Raw genomic sequence first — 17,718 nt, 5'->3', positions numbered from 1 at the left:
CTCACTTTGTAGACCAGACTGGCCTCGAACTCAGAAATCTGCCTGCCTCTGCCTCCCGAGTGCTGGGATTAAAGGCGTGCACCACCACGCCCGGCTGAACCCTTCTTCTTAAAGTTGATTTTTGTCTCCAGATATCGTACTTTAAACTTTTGGAAGCAGTTGGCAAGTTGAGCAGAGGTGAAAGAGGCAAAGGGTTCCAGGGGCAGAGGAGTGAGTGGGCTTGAGGAGGAGTGCTCAGACTCAGTGTGACTAACACAGCGGGTGGTACAGGTGACAGCCACCACAGCTCACTGCAGGGCACTACACACTACACTGCAGCAGTCTTCATTCATCTAACAGAAAGGGCACCCAGTGACCAGACAAACATCCTGTCCAAAGATGTGCCGAGGAACTGTTACCAAGCCAAGACACAAACAACCCAAAGATGACAGTCTTTGCTGTCCTCGATAATCCAGAAGCACAGAAGAGGACACAGCCCACTCAAGACTGTGTGCCCCGCCCCCAGAGCTCTGGTTCCAATCTGCATCAAAGTGCACATGCGCAATCATCCGTATCACTGCAACAGGCAGAGAGCAGAAAGAGGTGTGTCATTGTTGGTTTTATGAGAGAGGCAGAGATGGGGCTTGTGGGTCACTCCTGAGTCAGTGGGGACTCTACAGGAACAACACTCAGACCATCTGGAAATCAAAGAAGGCATGCCAACGGAGTAACAGATCCGCGTGCATAGGATGCGTTCCACAAAGCCCTCCCTATCTTACATGCTGGATTCTCGCTATCTCCATTCTAGACACTATGCATTGCTTGTATAACAGCAATAAAAAGTGAAAGAAAAAAAAATCAAACTTGTTTTAGAAGGCAGAATTCTGGTTGTGAATTCTGAGGATTTCGGTGAATTTGTTAGCTATAAAGATACCGTAGCTACGTTGCCTGTGAGTAGGGGAAACCTCAGGTGCCAAACACCCAGTTATTTAAATCAAACACTCTGCTCATACGCATTATCCTGAGTTACAGCAAGCTGTTTCTGCATGAGTCACAGAATCATCACTTAATGGCCATAAAACTAATAAAGTCATTTCAGCAAGGGGAGAGGCCTCTTGCCGTAGATCTAGCATTCAGAAGGGGCTCACTGTGTGTGCGTTAGGTGGAGGTGACTCAGAGTCTCTGTTCCTCCATGGAGATTTGAGACTTAAGACACTCTAAATGGGTAGACATATAAGCCATGTCTGCCTCCCTTTCTAGAACAGGGAAACAGACAGAGTCTGTTCCATAACCCATGGGACTCTCTGATGCCTGACTCAGTGACTCTGTGGGAGGCTTAGGTGATCTGGGCCGTGGATATCATAGGCATCAGGAAGACAGAGGTTGTGGCCCAGTTGTGGCACAGTCACTCCGTTTCTTCTGGGGACCCATGGTGACTCTGGTGGGTTCTTGGCTTTAAGCTGGAAGGGATTGTCCATCTATCCTAGACTCCAACCCCCATCTACCTGGGTGCCCCTGATGTTTGAAGTCTGTCTGTCCTGACGGTTCTTGAGTAAATTTCCAAACGCAGGCAGCATGAGGACCGCAAAGGCAGAGTATTCCAAACCCTCCTCTGTGGGCGTCTCCACAGAGCCTGGCCTCTCTCTCAGAACCCGTGCTGGTCTCAAAGCAAACCTCTCCCATCCCACCCGCTATCAGGGGCTGCTCTCTCCCATCACAGCCAGGACAGAAGGGACCTTAGCCCGGGGCCTACAGGTGTTCAGCTCTGTGCCTGTGGCATGGAGGCTCCTCTGCTCTGTGATGTGGGGGCAGGGTGGGGGTGGAGGGGCATCCTTAGTCTCTGCAGGGCACAGGATCTGCATCAAGGGTTAGGTAGGCATCCTTCCTTCTTGGTGCAGACTGGAGACAGGACATGTGACATTCCCCCTTTCTGACTGTAGCAGGGCTTTCATGGTTTGGGGTTTCTCCTGTGAGCATTAAGGGCACCCCCCAATCCATTTGCATCCATTTTCAGCAGCTGATTCTCCACACCCCCTACCCGACCCCCACCCATGTACATGTAGGTGCCTCACTTGCCCACACCGATCCATTTTTCTCAGATGTTTTTCTGATGAATTTGTCCTGTAGAATTAGCAGCTTCACCCCCAGCACCCCTGCAGCCCTGCACCCCTGCCCTCCCTGGGATTCCAGGCATGGGGAAGCTCCCCTCTCCATAGGCCTCTGATGCTCTCTCCCGCTTTTCAGAGCATACCCTCTGCTCCTCCTTGGTTCCCCTGAGGACAGGAATTTTCCCTCAGAGCCCTGGCAGTGCCTGCACTTGGGGCTGTTCCTTGTCCCTCAGATGAGCCCTGAGGGAGCATGTGCCAGCTGCTTCGTTTGTCCCCTGGGTAGCAGCAGCCTGGGTCTTTCAGGAACTATCAGCCATCAGCACAATTTGTTTTAGATGCTGAGAATTGTCTCCTTTGGTTTCTTTGCAGAAAGTGTCCACATTGTGCCCGGAGGTGGATCTTTCCGGGCCCTCGGCTGGGCCTCTTGTTTTTGCATTTCTGAAGCTGATTTTTCCCACAAGGAAGCTAGTATTATGGAAATTTGTTTCAAATTAAGCTGAGCTGCTAAAGACTGCAGGTACTTCGGGACACTTTGCCTCCTTGGTATGAACCAAGATGACCTCACCTTAGGGACACAAAAGCCCACAGTAGGTGTCTACAATCCTGTTCCACACTGTAACCAATCCTAAGGCTGCCAGAGATCTCTGGTCCCTGATTCCATACCCCAGGACCAGTCTGACTTAGAACATCATATAGAATCATTGGCCCTACCGAGGTCCTGAAGCCTATGCAGAGTCTCTCAGGACCCTGCTGGCCACCGTGGAGACACTTCACCCGGAGTCAAAGCAGTGCCAGGCACCAGGCAGCCCTCTGCGCAGGGGAAGAGGGTGGGGCAGGGCTCAAGCTGAGATCTTGGGATGCCTGCAAGGTTCCTGGAATAAACAGTCCCACTGTGCGCTGCAGGCTTAGCATGTGGTGTAGTAGCCTCTGGAAGTCCAGGAGGACCTTCTCGTTCATCTTCCCAACTAGAGACTCTGGTGCTCCTGCTTCTGGGACCCCCAAGATCTTCTATGGTGAAGCCCAGAGAGAGTTTGGAAGAAGCTGCCCGGCCATTTCCCTCCTGGTTTAGCTGGAACCTTCTCACAGGCCTGAACATGGTCTTTGGCATTCATCTTTGGAAAAGCTGACTGCCGGCCAGTTTTCCGGCACCAGGGCACAGAAAGAGGCCATGTTAGAAGGAGGAGAAGTTTGCCTTGGCTCACATTTTCAGAGTCTTCAGGCCATGGTGGTTGAGAGGGCATAAAGGAAAGACAGGTACTATGGGACTTCCTCCCCTCTCCCCCGTTAACCCATCCTGGCCTCCAGCCTGTGGGATGGTGCCTTTCACACTCAGAGCAGGTCTGAAAACCCCAGGGGCTTGCTTCCCTACAGTAACAAACATGGCCAGTCTTGACTGCTGACGTCCAACATCTGCCCACGTGCTAGAGTCCACCTGCTCCCTGACCTCAGGTTGGGACCCGTTGCCCTTCTCACCATGGCAACATAGTGTGCTCACCATTGATCTTGTGTCAGCTGCTTCTAGAGTCTGAGCAAATCACCTTAAGTAAATAGCAGGGCCTCCCTCCTCACTCGGACAGAAGGAGATTCATAACCTGCATAGCTTGTTTCTCTATTTTTTTTTTCTATTTCTGTTACAGTTTTGTTGAGTTTTGGGTTTATATTTATCTAATTCCTGATGCTTGTTCGAGGATGCGTGCTATTATTCTGAAGATTCTGGAGGTCACCTACCTTAGTGACAGACCGTGCCTCAGATGCCCCTCTCGACAGTCAGAGCTCTGCTGGGAACGCTGGCGTCTTGTGTTGGATTTCCTGGTGACTTTTTTTTTTAGTTCACCTGACAATTGGCTAAAAGATTTCATGTAGCTTCTAAATGTTTGGGAATTGTCCAGCATTCCGCAGCTAACAGAAGTGTGGCTGTGCCCTCATGGGACGGGGTCCTGTTAACTTGAAGCTCACAGTGATTCATTTGTTTATCCATCTTTTTACCCTTATCTATTTTCCTTACGGCTGTGACATTAATTATGGGGAGAGACGTGTTAGCTCTGACTGAGACGTGGGTTCATATGCTTTCCCTTTTTCGCTTTATCAGTTGTCTTTGTGTGTTCTGAAGCCCCGTTCTAAGACTATCTATAAAAAGACTCGTCTCTTGGCTTAGTGCTTACAAAATTAGGGCTTTGACATATTCCTCATAAATTAAAAAAAGGAATAAGTAATGCTTATAGGTGTTTTGGCTGCACAGATATCTCTGAACCATATACATGCAATGCCCCTGAAGGCCAGAAGATAGTGTGGGATCCCCTGGAGCTGGAGTTAACAGAAAATGCAAGCCACCATGTGGGTGCTAGGAACCAAACCCAGGTCCTCTCCAAGAGCGTCTACTGGTTCTTAAACACTGAGCCACCTCTCCAGGCTCATACTCCCATTTCCAATGGCAGTCTTCCTCCCCGCAGATCTTCCCTGTGTAATAGTAACCTCATCCCTTCAGCTCAGCTTTTGGAAATACTATTTACCTGATGTGACTTTCCTGTCCTTTTCTTTTACCAGAATGTATTTGGGCATCTTAAGATTCAGTTTGATCATTTCTCTTTTCATTTCAAGTTTAGATTTTTATCTTTACTGTGATGTATTTAATTTTGTTCATTTTCTCTTGCCCCCACTCCTTTCTCTCCCTCTCTCCTTTCTCTCTCTCCCCTCCCTCCCTGTCTCAGTATTGGAGATAAAGCCCAAGGTCACACAGATGCTAGGTAAGAAAGCTCTACTGTTGAGCTATAGCATAGATCTCAAGACCTCTCACCTACTGAGTGTATTTCATGATCTCTCTCTCTCTCTCTCTCTCTCTCTCTCTCTCTCCTTCCCTCCCTCTGTCCCCTCTCTTTCTGTAGCTCCAGATCTCACACATGAATTTTAACATGTTGCTTTTCATTCATGAAGTTCAATATATCTATTTTTAATCTTCTGTGTATCTTACTCTTTTTTGGTTTGGTTTGGTTTGGTTTTTCAAGACAGGGTTTCTCTGTATAGCCCTGGCTGTCCTGGAACTCACTTTGTAGACCAGGCTGGCCTCGAACTCAGAAATCCGCCTGCCTCTGCCTCCCAAATTCTGGGATTAAAGGTGTGCGCCACCACGCCCGGCGTGTATCTTACTCTTAATGTGTCTATTTTATCTTCTCTACATCACCATGTGTCTCAGTTACTTTTCTATTGCTGGGATGAGACACCCTGACACAGGCGACTTATAGAAGAAAGAGTTTATTTGGGGCTTGTGGTTACAGAGAGTTAGAGTCCAGAGCTATTGTGGTTGGAAGCACAGCAGATAGACATAGTGCTGAAGCTGAGAGCTCACATCCTGATCTACACGTTGGCAGAGAAGCACTAACTAGAAACAGCAACCAATTTTGAAACCTCAAGTCTATCCACAATGACACACCTCCACCAACAAGGCCACGCCTCCTAATCCTTCCCAAACACTTCTGCCAACTGAGGACCAAGCATTCAAATATATAAACCCATGGCAGCCATTCTCATTCAATCAGCACACCATGTGAAGAGCATCTCATGTGCCTTAAGCTCTGTTCTAGTTGGCTGGCCTTTTCCTGTCTTTGGTTGGTGTGTTTAGAGCCTTTAGCTGTGCTATAGGATAGTCAAAGGTATGTGGACGCAATGTCTTATGCATTCGTTTTTGCTGCTTGTTTAGCTTTTCTTTCTCCAGTGTCTGCTAGCCCCTGGACATGTCCAGCTTTCCATCTTGACTGCTGTGCAGTATTGCCTGTATCTTGCTCCATCAATTTTAGGATTTGCTTCAGATGTCACACGGCACACACAGCAGCTGTCACACAGAGACACTGGTCTTTGCGCATCTTTATTTCAGGTGAAGTGTGTGTCCCATTAGTCCTCCCTGTTCCTGATGCAGCTGGCGATTCACAGCATCTTTAGTCGGGATGTTCTATTTAGTCTGCAGGAATGCCCTAGTTTTGCCTTTGTTTTGAATTTACATCAAATGCATTTACATTTGCTTGTTGATGCGTAGTTGTGACAATTTTCTTTGCAACCTTGGTGGGATTCTGACTTCTTTGCCACTTCACTGCTGTCATGTTCTGGTTTTCACTCAATTTCAAATCCTCCTGGGTCTTGGAATGACAAGTGACCATCAATGAAACCCATGTGCGTTTCCATTGTATTATTGAACACTGGCTCTTACCCAGATCCCGCATTGATTAACTCCTTAAACAGGAGAACGATTGCCCCATTACTTCTGGTGTGGACAGAAATCCATGTTCCCTCCTTATCCTCCATTAATAACCCTGGTGAGGGTCCTTGTCACTGTTAAGTGTGATAAGACATCTGGCTCCTCACAAGTCTCCAGTGACACTGCTTGGCACTTGAAACTTATTCTTAGGACTCTGCAGGGATATGAAAGGAATGAATGGCCTTTGGCACGAAAGGCAACACAATAAAGTAGGAGAACTTTATTGTGAGTCCAGATACACGGTCAAGAAAGCCATGGGAACGAAGAAGATGACTGACATTGAAAAGTCACTGTGGACTGACCATAGGTGATATTTCCCAGATGTCTATTGTAACCTGAGCTCAGCTCATGTGGGCCTGCACAGGGAGCCCAAGGTCCTGCATAGTGGGCTCATTTGGCGTCTCGAAAGGTAGTTGTACTGGCTGGTTTTGTGTGTCAACTTGACACAAGCTGGTTACCACAGAGAAAGGAGCCTCAGTTGAGGAAATGCCTCCATAAGATCTAGCTATAAGGCATTTTCTCAATTAGTGATCAAGAGGGCCCTTTGTGGGTGGTGCCATCCCTGGGCTGGTAGTCTTGGGATCTATAAGAAAGCAAGCTGAGCAAGCCGGGGGAAGCAAGCCAGTAAGCAGTGCCCATCCATGGCCTCTGCCTCCAGGTTCCTGTCCTGACTTCCTTTGGTGATAAACAGCAATGTGGAAGTGTAAGCTGAACAAACCCTTTCCTCCCCACCTTGCTTCTTGGTCATTATGTTTTGAGCAGCAATAGAAACCCTAAGACAGTAGTGCTTTCCTTAAGAGAGGAGTTGGCATAATAGCTTCTTTCTTGCCACACCCACAGGCATCCAGGCTCTGAGATTTGCTGAGTGTGAAAGAGACGTGATATTCTCTAGGATCCAGGAGATTTTGCCACTGATTTCTTTTAAGATTTATTAGTATAAGTTCACTGTAGCTGTCTTCAAACGCACCAGAAGAGGGTATCAGATCTCATTATGGGTGGTTGTGAGCCACCATGTGGTTGCTGGGATTTGAACTCAGTACCTTTGGAAGAGCAGTCGGTGCTCTTACCCACTGAACCATTTCACCAGCCCTTGCCACTGATTTTTAAAACATACTTACACCCAGTGTACAAGACCATGGAATTAGAGGGCAGGGCTTGCAGTAAAAATCAGAGGTTCCTGGGCAGCTGGAGCTGAAGGTGAGCACAGTGGGTCCTAAGTGAGACACTCCCAATGCCAGCCAAGAAGATCACTGCCCACATGATATTTTGCAAGTTTTCTGTGACCACCGTGGCCAACAGAGTAATGACCCAGGAAGGGCAAGAAGGTAGATCGATTCAACATGACTAAGTGCCTGGTGTTGGTTCAGACTTTGGGAATCTGACCCAAATAGATTTTTTTAGGCATATTTAGGCACAGCACAATTTGATGAAAACTTTCCTGGTGATAATTAACTTAATCCTGTGTACATAATAAAACACACATACATCTCCTTAAGGAACAAAGTGAGCTGAATAAAGACTGGACTTGACCATATTGAAACTCTTTGTAAAGTCCATGTGACACCTTCCATAAAGACGGCTTTTGAGATTGAATGAGAAAAACAAACTTACAATAAGAGTCTGGGGAGCATCTGGTGTGGTCCTTGACCTCGTGGATGGCACAAAGATTACCAGGCTATTAACCACATCTGTTCCCAATGTAACTTTTTGGATACTCTATTGAGTTCCTTTTTTTTTCTCCCCGAGACAGGGTTTCTCTGTATAGCCCTGGCTGTCCTGGAACTCACTTTGTAGACCAGGCTGTCCTCGAACTCAGAAATCCGCCTGCCTCTGCCTCCTTCCTATATCTACCATCCATCTCCACCCTAATCATTTCCAATCCCCCAACACTAGGTCGAAGAGACAGAATATTAAAGGAAATGGGGTGATGTAGACCTCTTTAGACTACTTCCTGATGGTTAGGGACATCGAGTTCCTCAGGGGAAGTTCAATCTTCGTTGTCAGAATATCTCTAACTAGCAGTTCAGCAAAAGCAGCAGCAGGAACCAGCAGCAGCAGGGGAGCAGCAGCTGCCACAGGCACCCTTGGGGCTCTCTTGTTTACACCCTTTCAAGAGTCCCCAGACTTCCAAGTAAACTGTCTGCAGCTGGCAAAATCATGCCCCTCCTAGAGCACGAGACAAATCATAGTTAGTTACTGTGGACAATCTGAAGAAATCCCACATCCCACACCTAGGATTAAAAGAAAAACATTCCCATGACATAACTGGGTTTTTAAGGAAACAAAAATTCTCACTGTATCCCAGCCTTCTGGGTGGGTAACAGGCTGTGCATTCCTTCTTTTGAAGGAACAATCCTGAGTGTTTCACATTCCAGGTTTGCCTAGTGCTTATCGTGAAGACACACAAGAACCGAGTGTCTCCTACCATGTTTAACACTGTGAGATGGCTATTCCTGGTTGTCAACCTGGCTACATCTGGAATGAACTACCAATGGAGCACACTCTGCTAATTCAGATCTTGAGGCAAGAAGATACAGGCTTCTGACCCTGACCGTGACATGGAGATCTTGAGACATAGTGGCCATGAAAAGCTTAGGCCCAGGCAAGGTAGTACACACCCTTCATCCCAGTAGACTAAGCCAAGCAGATCTCTGAGTTCAAGGTCAGCCTGGGTCAAAGCACTAGTTCAAATCCAGCTGGTCGGAGAGATATTGCAGTCTTTTCACTTTGTGGATTAAGATGTTGGCATGCATCGTGTGAAGGATTTTTCAGGGATGCAGACCCCAAGAGGCTACCCACACTCCAGGAAACAGCCCTACCCCATGCACATATAAGCAGCACAAATTGAACTCATCAGGTGTTTTAAAACAAGAGCATGTGGAGGTGGGAGGGAAAAGTGGAGAGGGGAACAGTTGAGGAACTGTAGGGAAGGGAATGGGGTGAGTCTGATCAAAACATGTATGAAATTCTCAAATGACAAACAGAGATGCTAACATGGACCCAGGGAGGAGGCAGAAACTGTAGAGCCACACAGACTGAACCTAGAAGCCAAGGGCCACAGGAAAGGATGTCTTGCTTAATATGTGGTGAACAGCCCTGTCAACCAGTCCGATGAGCTGGTGGTGGGATGATCAGAACGCAGGACCTCTAGGAACTGTGCTCATAATGAATGTGCAGCCACCCCGCTGTCCCCAGACTCCCGTTCCCACCCAGGTTTGACTATAGGACAACACCTCACAAGTACTAATGTAAGGTACTCTTCATGTTAAGTCCACAGGGCCGAGCTTTGTTCCTGCCGTGTGAAGGAAGGAGGCAGAAGTCTGTTAGTAAGCACACATCCATTATTCCATAACTGATGAAGAATTACAGAAGCTGAAGAAGCCAGGAGTTAACGAAAGCTGTGTGCTGGCTTCAACAGGCCATCGGAAAGGGCAAGAGATGGCTTAAAAAAAGGAAGGACGAAGGTGTCGCTGTGGGTGAAGCAAGACATCCCTTTCCTGTGGCCCTTGGCTTCTAGGTCTAGTCTGTGTGGCTCTACAGTTCCTGTCTCTCCCCTGGGTCCTTGTCAGCGTCTCTGTTTGTTTGTCTGTTTGAGAATTTAATACATGTTTTGATCAGATCCACCCCAGTCCCTTCCCCACTGAGAGTGATGCTTTGTGGGATTCTGACCCTGCCAGGCACAGAGCTCTTTGTGATCTATGAGCTTGGACACCAAGACTCCTGTCCGAGTTTATGGCTGGTTCCCTGTGGCTTGGCCCAGGCCCTGTCCTGCCTCTGGATTGGATCTTGCTCACATGGCTTCAGAAATCTGTAGGCTGTGTGTCTTCCTTCTCCCCATCCCTGTCAGGTTGTTCTGGGAAGTGACCATTAAGCCCACATGAGCCTCACTTCACAGCTTGATTGTCCCCCATATCCCATGCTGCTGGGTACAGCTCTGTAATTGAATGTTGGCCACATGAGGTTCCCCTATACCTACTCATAAAGCATCTACTGTACTCCCCACTCCGTCCTGACAGAAGTGGTGGAGTGTGCACAAGGGCATGTGCTTAGCTGCGATGGAGGGTTCCTGGGTGTCCACATCACCCTACTCTGTGGAGCTATTGCTCACCAAGGGTGAGCAGTCTGTTGCTATCACATAAGCTTGCGGCCTTCCTGGGTGCATCTGTCACTACTATCATCTTGGGGGTGTGTCCTGTGTATGACTTGAGAATGTGCCCGCTGCTCAGGTACAGCCCCATCTCCCATCACCACAGGAATGGGTGCCTTCTTCTGAGGCACCAATGCTGACATGTCCGCAGGGCTGATTGACTCCTGTCTGTCAGCTCACAGCCCTGCATTCAGCTAAAGCATCAAAGGATCCTCAGGCCTGGGGCCTTTTCCCTCTGTGCTTGTGGTACTGCAGCTCCGCCTATCTTCCTTCCTTTAGTTATGCCAAACTGCAATGCCGTGTGGCGATAACAATTATGTTTCAAGCCAGCAAGAGAGCAGAGCAATCAACCATGCAATTGTGCCTCGGTAGCTCCAGTGGCTGTCGGCTCTGACTGGCCCTGCACTGCCAGCTCTTCCAGGGCCCTTGCCCCAGAACAGCACAGCCTGCCCCCGCAGCAGCTTCTTTGGCACGGGAAGCAGAATTTCTGTGAAGATGTGGGTCTGCAGTCCAACCAGGTCCACTCCGACACCCCACCCCATGCCACCCTCCCTTCACATCACATGACATCTGCCCGACATTACGGCCAATGATTTGGAAGACATCTTTTACTTGTTGTTGAGTGATCGTGTCCTTTGCCCTGGGTGACAGCAATTCTGGTCCAGGCAATTCTGCCTGAAATGACCTGTGCGCTTGGATTCTGCAAGCAGGCGCTCACATCCTGGAGCATGGGGTCATCTCTGAAAGCTTCTTCCCACCTGTTCTGCTGTCCTACGGTGAGGAGGAGACCCTCACAGGCTGAGGACAGGGTACTAGGGAGGAGGCAGCCCCCTGCCCGTGTACATGAGCTTTACTGGAGTTTTCTGTTTTGAGGAGAGTCAGGGGCTGAACATTCTCATGGTTGCTGCCTTGGCCTAGGACCCTATCTTACAGCAGAGTCTCCAAGGCAGAGGCAGAGCTAGGGGACGGGAAGCAAGTCCAGGCAGGGATGGCCTTGCCCTGGACCCAGGGTCTTCCCATGCTGACCCAGATCCTCCAGCCACAGTTCACCCACCCCGCCAGCTTGTTACTTCTGTCCTCTACAGCTAAAACACACTTGCCGCGGGGCCTGCCTGGTTCTGCTCCACCTGGGAGCTCCTCTTCTATATGAGAACCATTGGTGTGGCCTCCTCTCTGCTCTCTTCACTGTCAGAATTCAACCCAAATATTCCCTTACCAGAGAGCCTTCCCTGAGGAGCATGGCAAAGATGGCTTCATCCATGTCTCCTTCCTGTTTCCAGCTTTACTTTTCTGCCCAGCCTGTGTCATAACTTGACAAGTCAAGTGTTTGTTTCTTTTCTTTATCATTGGCTGCAATAAATGATGTGGCCTTGCCCGTTGTGTATTCTCTTGCCCAAGAGAGACAGCCTGGCATACAATAGTTCCTCAATAAGGAATTGTTGCTCTCAGCTTGTCATAGACTGTCCACTCATTCCCAACCTCTGACTGGTACCATACAGTCCAAAATAGCCACACTCCATAAACAGTTGGTCTGGATAGCCCCCCAAGGCTCACGTGCAGTCAAAGCCGTCTGTAACCTCATGGTTTTTCATCCATTCATTTTGTTCTCAGAAATAACAACTCTGAGACTTAGTATTTTGTGAGTACATGCCTATGCCAAAAGCTTTGCTTGTTCCCCGACTCTCTTATAACTTAATTACTCATCTATTCTATCCTAAGTCATGCCGTGTGGCTGGCTACTTGGTTCTCAGTTCCATGTGGCCATCTTCTTCTGTGTCTGGGGCCAATCTCCTGTGCCTGACTATGCCTCTCAGAATCCTCCTCTCTCACCTCTCTTTCCCCTGGATGTCCCACCTTCTCATCCTGCCTCAGCTCATTGGCCATAGGCTTTTTTTATTGACAGGTGAAGCTTCCATTCATTACACAAGAAATTTAACACACTCATGTGTTAAAGGCTCTCGAAAGGTGATGGGGAGGGCTCTGATTCTATCAATGGATCAACCCACTGATGAGTTGATAGTCAAATGGACTACCAGGAATGTGACTTTGAAAGGTATATTTGCTCCAGTGGTTTCTCTGTTTCCTGGACATCACGAGCCAAACATCTATGTTCTTTTACATGTTCCTCCCATGATGCTCTGTTTCACCATGGCCCAGAAACAACAGAGCCAAGTAGCCGTGGGCTGAAACCTCAGACACCGAGAGCCCAAATACTACACCTTTCTTCCTGTTAGTTGGCTTTCTTTTTTCTTTCTTTCTTTTATTTATTTCTTTTGGTTTGAAGGTGTCTATTGTAGAAAGGCAGAGAGAGAGGAGGGAAGAGAAGTAGAGGGCAGCCATGGCCACGTGGAGAGGGGGAGAAGGGAAGGGGAGAAGGAGATCAAGGGGTGAAGGACAAGGAGAGCAGGAGCTTAAGAGCTTTAATTGGTTTTCTCTCAAGTATTTTTGTCTAGCAATAGATAGCTGACTACCATAACATGGGACAGGTCACATGACCCTGACACAAGGTCACTGCTATAAAATTACCCATCCCCCTACATTCTCATCTCTGCTATCTTAAAAAACAAACAAACAAACAAAATCTTCAATTGTAGCTGGATATGGTGGCACACACCTGTAATCCCAGCACTTGGAAGGTAGAGGAGAGTCAGAAGTTGGAAAGCAGCTATGTAGCAAGTGGAGGCCAGTCTGGGGAACAGGTGACTTGGGGGAAAAATCAGACAGAGCAAAACAGAAACATTCATGTACTGGCTGGTTTTGTGTCAACTTGACACAAGCTGGAGTTATCACAGAGAAAGGAGCTTCAGTTGAGGAAATGACTCCATAAGATCCAGCCATAAAACATCGTCTCAATTAGTGATCAAGGCGGGAGGGCCCTTTGTGGGTGGGACCATCTCTGGGCTGGTAGTCCAAACTTGGTTCTATAAGAGAGCAGACTGAGCAAGCCAGGGGAAGCAAGACAGTAAGTAACATCTCTCCATGGCCTCTGCATCAGCTCCTGCCTCCAGGCTCCTGCCCTGTGTGAGTTCCAGTCCTGACTTTCTTTGGTGATGAACAGCAATGTAGAAGTGTAAGTTAAATAAACCCTTTCCTCCCCACCTTGCTTCTTGGTCATGGTGTTTTGTTCAGGAACACAAACCCTGACTAAGACAACTCATATTACCTTATGAATGCCAAAGTTATTTACGATAAGACAGAGTTCTGACTGAAGCAGATCTAAGGTGCTGCAGCCCCAGCAGAGCCTCAGACTTCTTCCTCTGTGTCCAAAGTGCCCTTGTTCCTTGTTGTCGGGATCCTCTGTCAGCATCAGCCATGGGCCTGTTACCAGTGGTCATTTTGCAAGTTCTAGACCTTGTATCCCAGAATTGCCTCAGTTCCTAGTCTCTGACTTTCAAAGTCCCTGTCTCATGTGTGGTGGCATCTCCTTCCTTCTACTGCTGAGGGACATCAGCTGCATTGTGCTGGCTAGTTCCATATCAACTTGACACAGCTAGAGTCATCTGAGAGGAGAGAGCCTCCGTTGAGGAGCGCCTACATGAGATCAGGTTACAGGTTCTCAATTCAGTAGTGTTCAGTGCTGGGGCCTTTTAAGTGACCTGGACCATCAGGTTTTCCTCAATGGACTAAACTTGATAGCGTTGCAGTCAGATGGTGATATTGGAAGGAGGTAGGCGTGGAAAGAGGTGGAGCCCAGCTGAAGGAAGTAGGTTGCCAGGGTTGTATTTTGAAGAACGTATCTTGTCCCATACCTCTTCCTATCTGGCCCCTCTGCTGGCTGGTCTGCTTCCTGGCCCCATGAGGTGAGCAACCATCTTTCACCATGATGAGCTGCCTCAAGAGAGCCAGCTGTGTGGGAGTCAAGCCCCCTAAACTATATCACAAGACAAACACTTCCTCGTTTAGTGTTTCTCTCGGACACCTTGTCGGATCCACGAAAAGCTAGCACACCCACCTGTGTAACCGAAGCTTTATCACACAGCCACGCCCACCACCTGCCACTGTCTGTGGCTGTCCACAGGAGATCGAGGTGAGGAGACTGGTCTGAAGAGGCCATGGTGCACCCTCAGCCTGAAGTGTCTACCATCTGCTTTTGTGGAAAAAGACCATGTGTCATGTCATGAATAGCTGGGAGGGAGGACTTCTTTAAGAATCTAGGCACTGCCAAGCAGCTGCAGAAGTGGGCCACATACCCTGAGCTCTTTACTGTGGTCTCCTCCATTTGTTTTTGGAAGGAATAGTCATGGGCAGCCTGGCCAAGGAGGCACTCAGGCTAGTGGGGGCATGCTCTCCTGATTTAGCTTAGGTTCACACAGGCAGGGAAGGTACTCTCTGCTGATACCAGGTAGAGCTCTGTCCTCTGAGTATGGCAGGGTCTCTGTGGTCTTGGAATCGGCACTGATGGTTACCCACATGATCTGAGGGTGTCATCAGACCCCACCAGAGATTCCAGCTATTCACTCACTCCTGGCCCCCATCCCAGGCTGAATATAATCCTATCCTGGTACCACTTGGCTTTGAGGTCCTACCATAAGACATGGAAGGTTGATGGGTGGGAACTCTAGTGAGGAGGCACTAGAGTCATCGCCCATGCTTGGAGAGGGGAGGAGCTGCCTCCAGAACCCTACTGACTCATTGGTTCACTAAGCTAGACCTGGATGGAATTATTTCTCTAGTCTATCTATGCCCTTTCTATCTAGGGTGAATAGAAAGACCCTGAAGGGAAAGTCACACGATGCCAGGCTAGGGTTCAATTCAAAACCGGGGCTGTTAGTCTCCAGGATCCTTCTGTGTCACTCAGTCCAGGAGGAAGGCCACTGCCACTGCCACACACTGATGCCCTTGCATCCTTGGATCAACCTTAAGCTGCACTTCATGGTCGAGCTGAGCCTAGGGTGACATATAGTTTCGAGTAGCTGTGCCCTGAGCCCTAGTGTAGTTTGCCTCTGTGTGGAGATCCCTGCCACACCCAGCTCTGCAGCTGTGTCTCAAGTCAGTTTATTTAAAAAAAATTGTATTATAACTGAAAGTGGAAAATAATACACCTTTGGAATGGCATTAGGAAACCTTCCTGTAAATGAATCTGCATGGAGAAGTTTTGTTTCTGTGCTGTTTGGTTGCCATGGTGACAGTCTGCATTAGCTAATACGTTTGTTTTGAGAATTTTAACACCGGTTTGCCAATTTTTCTCTTTCTGCCTTAACTATGGCTTACGCCATTACACCTGGTGTTCCTGTGCTGTGTCCTCAGGCTCCCGAGCTGGCCAGGCTAGAGCCTCTTCAGTGAATACCACCTGAGGGAGGCGCTCAGTACACATGGAGCTGAGCTGAGAGAGTTCCAGCCTTGGTGGGACTGAACAGCAGGGTTGCTGCTCTTCCTGGGAAGGATGGGATGGCTCCAAGAGGGCAGAGTCAGGGATAGGAAAACCTAATCGGGCCCACATTTTCCCCCTCAGCTGCTCAGAGAGAAACATGCAGGTGGAGGCGGCAGAGACACATCAGGGCAGGTGGTATGGTAGACTGGCAGACACCAGGGAGACCTGACAAAAAGTCTCCACTTGCCATTTAGCTTCAGAACCTCCAACAGGGACCTTACTAGCTCAGCAGGCCGGGTGCCAAGGAGGGGAAACATGACTTGTTGAGTCCCCATGACTCTCACCATGCTCTGGGTCTGTTTCCCCTGCTTGAGCTGTCATGGGGGAAATGTGACAACACAGCTGGCTCAGGGACAGAAGCACAGGCTCCAGACACTGGCACCGAGCTGCACCACGGCTGTGATGGAGGGTGTGGGAAGGGTTCTTCTGAGACCCAAGAAGGAAGGCCTGGGATGAGGGCCTTCTAGGTGATGGAGGAAGCAGCTGTAGCCAGCCCCGGGAGGTACCTGGACAGCAGGCAGGATTCTGCAGCTGAGGGTGCGGTCTCTTTGACCAAAGCAGACGATAATCCTTGAGTGGGCGTCAGACAGTCCAGTCCTCGGGATGCCCAGGGATGAGGGGGACAAGCCCCTTGATCATTGGTGCAATGACCAAGTGCTGACTATTCCAAGGGCAGACCAAAGCGTCTCAAAGGCAGAGCAGCCCAGAATGCTTGTTCTGCCCTCACAGGCTGCTGAACTCTGAATAGTTCATTCAATCTTGATAAGCCCCAGTTTTCCTAACTATGAAGTGGGGTTTTCAGAGAATGTTGGGACCTCCAAGTTTGACCAGCAAAAGAGGACTCCAGGTGGGGCGTCTGCTTGTCGGGATGGATCAGGGCCGTCTGTGAGGAGACGTCTGCGCATGTTGACTTATAGCTGCTGCTGCACGCCCCCACTGAGCTCATGGCATGTGCTATTCTGAGCAGGTGTGTGTGTGTGTGTGTTTGTGTGTATAAGGTAATAAGACACAGCAGTGAACTGGGATGAGCCCTTGCAGTGTATGATTACAGGTGATTGCTTGGTGTGTCTGTAGTGAGATGTGTCCATGTGGTTGGACTGGTATCTGGTCTGGCTTTCAGTAGATCCCCTGACTGTGCCCACTGTAAGCCAGAGCCCTGGAGCACCAGTCACTCTGACACTTACTTTTATTAACATAGTAATGGAAACCAAAGGAGGGAAGACAACGTTTGGTGAATGCCCGAAGTCCTCCAGACGTTCCCTCGGCCCCCACACGGCGGCGCAGATACATCTCCTCTCTGGCTCTTTCTAAAGCACAATGGTTAGGAACAGCAACCCCAAGCAGAGGAGGAAGGTGCCCCACACCAGGGCATGCAGAGTAGCTCCCGTGATTATAGAAACAGAAAGACACAGCAGATCCGGGGTCTTCTGAGGCCCATTGGGAGGATGGCAGGGGGTTGCATAAGCTCCTCACATCCATCCTAGCTCAGAAAAGCTGCGTTCACCAGGTAATATCCAACACAGGTATAGCAGAGGAGGGAGGCAGGGTACCCTAGGATGAGCCATGCCCACCAAGGGGACGGCTTCAGAGTTCAGTCAGCTCTGGTCATCAGCAACTTACCACCTCTTGTCACAAACATCTGGCTTCACACAGCTGGCCCACAGCCATGCTGCTCCCTAGCAATTTATCCAGTGGGGAAAGAGGTTTTCAGGGAATTTGAGTGTCGCTGCAGGGCTTAGAGATAAGGACCAGTGGCTTCTTCTAGGACTCTGCTAGTGGACCCCCTACCAAGGCTGGGCACATTTCTGTGAGGGGTAGGTACAGAAGTCAAAGCTAGATCTTTTACATGGAAAGATTGAAATTACAG

The sequence above is a fragment of the Mus caroli genome, chromosome 1 (assembly GCF_900094665.2).
Source record: "Mus caroli chromosome 1, CAROLI_EIJ_v1.1, whole genome shotgun sequence".
In the NCBI taxonomy this organism is placed as follows: Eukaryota; Metazoa; Chordata; class Mammalia; order Rodentia; family Muridae; genus Mus; species Mus caroli.
This window is presented reverse-complemented; position numbering follows the sequence as displayed.